This window comes from Octopus sinensis, linkage group LG11 (genome assembly GCF_006345805.1).
Source record: "Octopus sinensis linkage group LG11, ASM634580v1, whole genome shotgun sequence".
Taxonomy (NCBI): domain Eukaryota; kingdom Metazoa; phylum Mollusca; class Cephalopoda; order Octopoda; family Octopodidae; genus Octopus; species Octopus sinensis.
Window position 1 is genome coordinate 57,163,360 of NC_043007.1, and position 6,740 is coordinate 57,170,099.

General features: G+C 37.7%; 1 long non-coding RNA gene across 1 annotated transcript in view; it reads left to right on the forward strand.

Annotated features, from left to right (window-relative positions):
* The window catches only part of LOC118765281, a 17,421-nt gene extending 11,224 nt beyond the window's left edge, over positions 1-6,197 (forward strand). The window contains exon 3 of the long non-coding RNA XR_005001120.1: positions 6,120-6,197. This is a non-coding gene — a long non-coding RNA (uncharacterized LOC118765281). The remainder of the gene's footprint in view (positions 1-6,119) is intronic.
* Positions 6,198-6,740: the final 543 nt, after the last annotated feature.

Consider the following 6,740-nt stretch of genomic DNA (forward strand, 5'->3'; position numbering starts at 1 on the left):
CGGTCGATTTGCCTTTCATTCTTTCGAGGTCGATAAAATAAGTAACAGTCGAGTACTAGTGTCGATGTAATCGACTTAGCCCCTCCCTCGAAATTGCTGGCGTTGTGCCAAAATATATTTGTGTTATGTGTAAGGTGGCGAGCAAGCAAAATCGTTAGCACGCTTGGCGAAAGGCTTAGGGGCATTTCGGTTACCTTTACGTTCTGAGTTCAAATTCTGCCGAGGTTGACTTTACTTTTCATCATTTCAGGGTCGAAAAATAAGTACCAGCTGAACACTGCGCTCGAAGTTATTGGCTTATCACCTCCCCTTGTACCAAAATTTGAAGCCAATTTTTGTGTTATATATCTTGGATGTATTGTTGGGGTAAGTCAAATGTGAATCTAGCATTTGCTGCAGTTAGCATTAGGTATGTTGTGTGCGGGAGAGTACATACATGCATACATACATATTAAAATTATGCATTAAAACCGAGCGAAACGGGATTTAAATACCCCTTGTAAAATCACCTGACGAAAAGCTTCTTACGTGAGGGGTGCACCACAACCAGTTGTACAGTATCCCATTCGCGAGGGATCGGCAGGATGGGTCGAAAGATCGTTGTGAGCAATAAAGTTTCTCGTATATTCCATTTTCTGTCTTTATCATTTATATACTCAACGAACACTGAGGAATTCCTGAGCTAGATCCTGCAACAATTGCATGAATGATGTCAGGTAGCCATAAGCAGTGAACGTGCTTCAACAGCTTACTACTAGGTATATACCCAATACTTAAATAATTATATATTGGGTCATCCCATAAATAATGCGTTTTTTTTTATACTTCTTTTATTTTTCAAAATTTAGATAAACAAAATTCTTCTTTAATCTAAAATATACCCTCCTCTATTTTCTACAATGTTCTTCGATCTATCTTGTAGACTTGCAAGACCCCTCTTCTAAAATTCACTTGTCCGTGACGGAAAATACTCCCCCAGTACTGTTCTGACCTCGTCCACAGAATTCATATATTTTCTGTCCAAATGGTTTTGAAGACTGCAGAATAAATGATAATCAGATGGGGCAATGTCCGGCGAATATGTTAAGTGGGGCATCGTTCCCCATTCAAACTGCTCCAGCCTTTGGAATGTCATCCTCACTGTATGTGGCCAAACATTATCCTGATGGAAGAACATCTTTCGTCTTGAAACCAAAGATGGTCGTTTTTCTTCTAGCGCTGACTTAAGCCGCTAAAGTTGTTCGCAGTATATCTCTTTTGGTTTGGGATTCAATGTTCAAAGTGGACTAAACCTTTCATATCCCACCAAACAGAACAAAAACAGTTTACGTGGGTAAAGACCTTTTTAAGCATTGGGTGCCGGTGTTTCTCCTTTCCCTATCCACTGTCTTCGGCGCTTTACATTTTTATAGAGAACTAATTTCTCATCACCAGTCACTATTCGGTCCAAAAAAGGTTCATTGGTGAGACGTGACAGCAAAGAAGAGCACACATTCACTCTCTGCGCACGATTAGACTCGGACCCAATTTGCTGACTTTTCCGACGGCACGCAGGTGTCCATGAATGACCGAATCCAAGCTTCTCTGCTAGTTCCTTAACAGTTGCGATGGGATTTTGTTCCACCAGAGTTTGCAAGACGTCCTCGTCGAGTTCTACAGATGTTCCTGAACGAGGCTCGTCTTCTAGGCTGAAGTTTTCGGCTCGGAATTTCTGGAACCACCGTTGACACTAGCTTCGATCACTATATACTGCATTAATATTCCTCGCACTTTCCGTTGTGTTGTTGCTTTTATTGAACTCATAGAGCAAAATATGCCGAATATGCACCTTTGTCACTTCCATTAGAGCTTTGAAAAAGTAACTGTAAAAATCGAACTGCACTCTTCAAAACTTGTACTAAGAATGAGGACAAGGTAAAATTACTACTTGATTTTATAGTAAGTTGATGCAGGTAGTTTATTCCATTCCCTTCCGACTTGTTCATGCAATTGAAAAAACCGCATTGTTTATGGGATGACTCTATGTATATATATATATATATATATATTGTTGTGTCTGGGGTAAGAAATTCTGTTTAGTGCCTTATTAATTAAAACACTCACTGGTTCAATTTCCACTCATTTACCTATTTATTTAATTTCTTTTTCTAAAATTTTCGTTGCTTCTTGCAAACTTTTTAATTGTCGTTCACTCTGTCCGTTATCCGAGCTGCATTCTTTTTGTTTGTTTGTACGAGTGTGTGTGCGTCAGTGTGTATGTACATACACATATGTATGTATGCATGTATGTGTGTGTGTATGTATGTATGTATGTATGTATGTATGTATGTATGCATGTATGTATGTATGCATGTATGTATGTATGCATGTATGTATGCATGCATGTATGTATGCATGCATGTATGTATGCGTGTGTGTGTGTGTGCATGTATGTATGTGTGTGTACGTTTGTATGTATGTATTCTGCATAGTCATGTTTTTGTTTGTTCATGTCTATGTGTATGAGTGTGTATACATGCAGATACATACACACACATATGCACAGACATATAAACACAGAATACATACATACGTACAAATGCACACACATGCACACGCATATATATATATATATATATATGCATACGTACGTATAAATACATAATACATACATACATACATACATACATACATACATACATACATACATATGCGTATACACATGCACACTGACGCACACACTGACGCACAAACAAACAAACAAAATTAACGCAACTCCGATAATGGACAGATTTAGCAACTATTGAAGAGGTTTCGAGAAGCAACGAAAATTTTAGATAAAATAAATATATAAGTAAATGAGTGTAAATTGAGCCGGTGAATCTGTTAATTAATAATGCATTAAAACAGAATGACTCTCCCCAGACACAACAAAATATTCTTGCACACACCAATTCACATAAAGAGCCTTGCAAAACAAATGCATATACGAAACAGACAGACAGACAGACACACGCACGCACACACACACACACACACACACACACACACACACACACACACACACTATATATATATATATATATGTGTGTGTGTGTGTGTGTGTGTGTGTGTATACGACTAAGATTCAGTTGAATTAAGTACTTAAATAGCGGCACCTTGTTAGGTCGGTTTAATCCGCACACCCAAGCCATATATTAATTCAATATTGAATATGAAAACTTTGTGCAGGAGTGTTTGCACCTGATATTCCTGCCGTGTGTGCAGACAACGCAACCCAGCTGAGTGAAAAGATCCGCTCTTGGCAGTTCTGCGAGAGATATGACAACAGAAACAATGTAAATATTTTGGGTTCCATTATTGATGTGAATATGTTAAAGCAGCGATTTTATTCTTAATGTTTGAAGTCTATGCTGTCACAAATGATGTAATGTTTTCATTAATCAATTAAGGAGTCGCTTGAAACGGGCATGTTGAATTGACACCTGTGCATCTCCATATATATATATTATATATATATATATATATATATATATATATATATAAGTATTGATTGGGTATTATCTGATGGTTGATGATTGATTTAGGTAGGTTTCTCCATTTTCTCATTTTGTATTATATATATATATATATATATATATATATATAATATATATATATATATATATATATAAGTACACGTTTATATATTTGTTTTGCAAGATTTTTGATGTGAAATCGTGTGTTGAAACATACATTGTTGTATTTAGGAATGGTCATTTTGCCAGTTTAGCCAATAAAAACACACGCACTATATATTTGATGTTACTTTGCTTCAGCGTTATTCATTTTTTACATTAATCTTAATCTTATTTCGGCCAGAGTTCTTTCGTCACACTCCTGTGACCTCATCAGTGGTCCTTTGCTTTCTTCTTTCTTATTTATGTGTCTCTCCTTACTAATGGTCAACCATTTTGTATTTTGTATTTCTATTGTATGTGTCTTCATTTGCGCATGCGTATACCTCTATGTGTGTCTATGTTTAGTTAGTGTATGTGTGGGGGAAGTGCCTGTAATATTTGTATATATATGTTCGTGTAATTTGTTTTTTGTTTTTGTTTTTGTTTATTTTTTATTTTGTTCATGTGTTTATTATTATTATTATTATTATTATTATTATTAAGAAAATGATCGCACATGCACTAGGAGCTAGTATATGAGTTACCCTAAAAGGCCACACGTTTAAGTTTAACAACAAAATATAGGCCCAAGACGAGGGGGCAGCCATCGGCGTTAGTATCGCCGGTGATGTGGCCAACCTTTTCATGGCATGGTGGGACAGAAGGCTTAAGGAACGCCTGACACAGAACTCCATACTCGTGAACATGTACTCTCGCTATGTTGATGATATCAACATAGTGGTAAAGGCACCCCACAAGAGAGTACTCTTGAAATAGAAATAGAAACTAATACTATGGAGAGCATCCAGCAAATAGCTAATTCCATCCACCAGAGTATTAAGGTCACGATAGACTACCCCACTAAACACCCTAACCATAGACTACCAGTACTAGACACATAACTCTGACTGGAAACTGAGAATAATAAAACCCGAATCCTTCATTCGTACTATGCCAAACCTATGGCCTTCAAATACTTGATCCACCGGAACTCAGCTATCGCGGACAATGCCAAATTCAATATTTTGATGACAGACCTCGTCAGAATAATGCGAAACGTGTCCCGCATGTGCGAGCCTACAGAGTTAAAGAGACAACATTTCGTTCACCGCATGCAGTTCTTAGGTTACAGCCATAAAGAAAGGATCAGAATATACAAAGGAGCCATGAAGAAATTTGATACTATCTTATGTAATGATAGGAATGGGATTTGCCCACTTTATACGAGCAAGTCATCGAATACTATTGAAAGGACTAAGAAGAAAATAGGGAAGGCCAGCTCTTGGTATGATAGCCACAAATACCAGAGTGTCATGTTCGTCGACACCACCCCTAGAGGCGAACTGGCGTACCGCTTTAGAAGGGCCCTAGACAAACTTAAGCTAAGGATTAAGGTTGTTGAAAGGCCAGGAAACCCTATCAAATCCCTAATTGGTAGAACATACCCTTTTAGTAGAACCCCCTGTACGGATAGGAACTGTACTGTGTGTAGATTTAGCCCACAAACAAATTGTAAAGCCAGAAATGTAGTCTATAGTATAAGATGTATAGAGAGACGATGCAGTAAAAGACAACGACATACGAGGGGAAACGGCACGGAGCATAGGAGGGCGGGTAAATGACCATTGGAGAGAACTAAGGGAAGAAAAGAGCTCATCGGTTCTGTACTAACACGCCGAGCAGGAACACGGGGGCTCAATCAACAACATAGAAGTTAAAATCTTGTCCACACATAGAACAGACGCAACAATCAGACAAATTACGGAAGCTACATACATAATAGAAGATAAACCTAGCCTGAATAGGAAACTGGAATGGAACGCTAGCACACACCACAGCATATGACAGAAGATCCCCATAAACTGGTAACAATATAAACAAAACTAAAAACAATAAAATACACAGATAAATAAACAAATGGAAGTAAATAGCTATATACATTAGAAATAATAATAATAATAAAATAATAATGATGATAATAATAATAATAATAATAATAATAATAATAATAATAATAATAATATCTGTAAAGACATGAACAAAATAAAAATAAACAAAACAAAAACAAAAAAACAAATTACACGAACGTATATAAACAGGAGATACAAATATTACAGGCACTTCCCCCCACACTCACTAACTAAACATAGACACACATAGAGGTATACGCATGTGCAAATGAAGACACATACAATAGGAATACAAAATACAAAATGGTTGACCGTTAAGAAGGAGAGACAAACAAATAAGAAAGAAGAAAGCAAAGGATCACTGATGAGGTCACAGGAGTGTGACGAAAGAACACTGGCCGAAATAAGATTAAGATTAATGTAAACAATAAATAACGCTGAAGCAAAGTAATACCAAATATATAGTGCGTGTGTTTTTATTGGCTAAACTGGCAAAAATGACCATTCCTAAATACAACAATATATATATATATATATATATTATATATATATATATATATATATATAACAGCTAGTGTCAGGTCACTTGTAAGGCTTCTCATGAGTGCTACAGGTAACATTGACTCCAGTACAACCTGTTGCATGGTTGGATCATCGGCCACTAAACCGGAACCCTCACTAGGCTTGCCTGGTGAGGAGGATTGCTAGAAACTTAGCAGGGCTAGAGTCAAGACCTGTGAAAAGGACAGATGAACATAGTGTAGGCTCAACGACCATCTAGCAATAGCGCGAGTTCTCAGAAATTCTTGGTTGCTGCTCGGCGTGCTGGAAGGCCACTGGGAGTGAGGTACACCTTACCTTTTGTTAAAGCGTGTCTTTAGAACCCACTTCAACCCCAGCCTACGACTGCTCCGATAATCGGCCGTGACTTGGTCAGCGAATCCTTTACGACGGTCGAGAATTGACGGCAAGATGAGCAGCTACAGATCACACTATCCCAAAATGTGTATGCATGAGACAAGAAACCACATGTGAACTTGTATCCCCGCTGAAACTCCAAACTTGATTCGTTGGTTGGAGCCGGCTAAACCCACCCCGGGTGAATTCCGTCGCAAGTCTAAATAATATATATCGACTTCGGGATTAGAATGCCGCATCTGCGTCCGCTGTAATCTGCATAGCTGTGCCAACC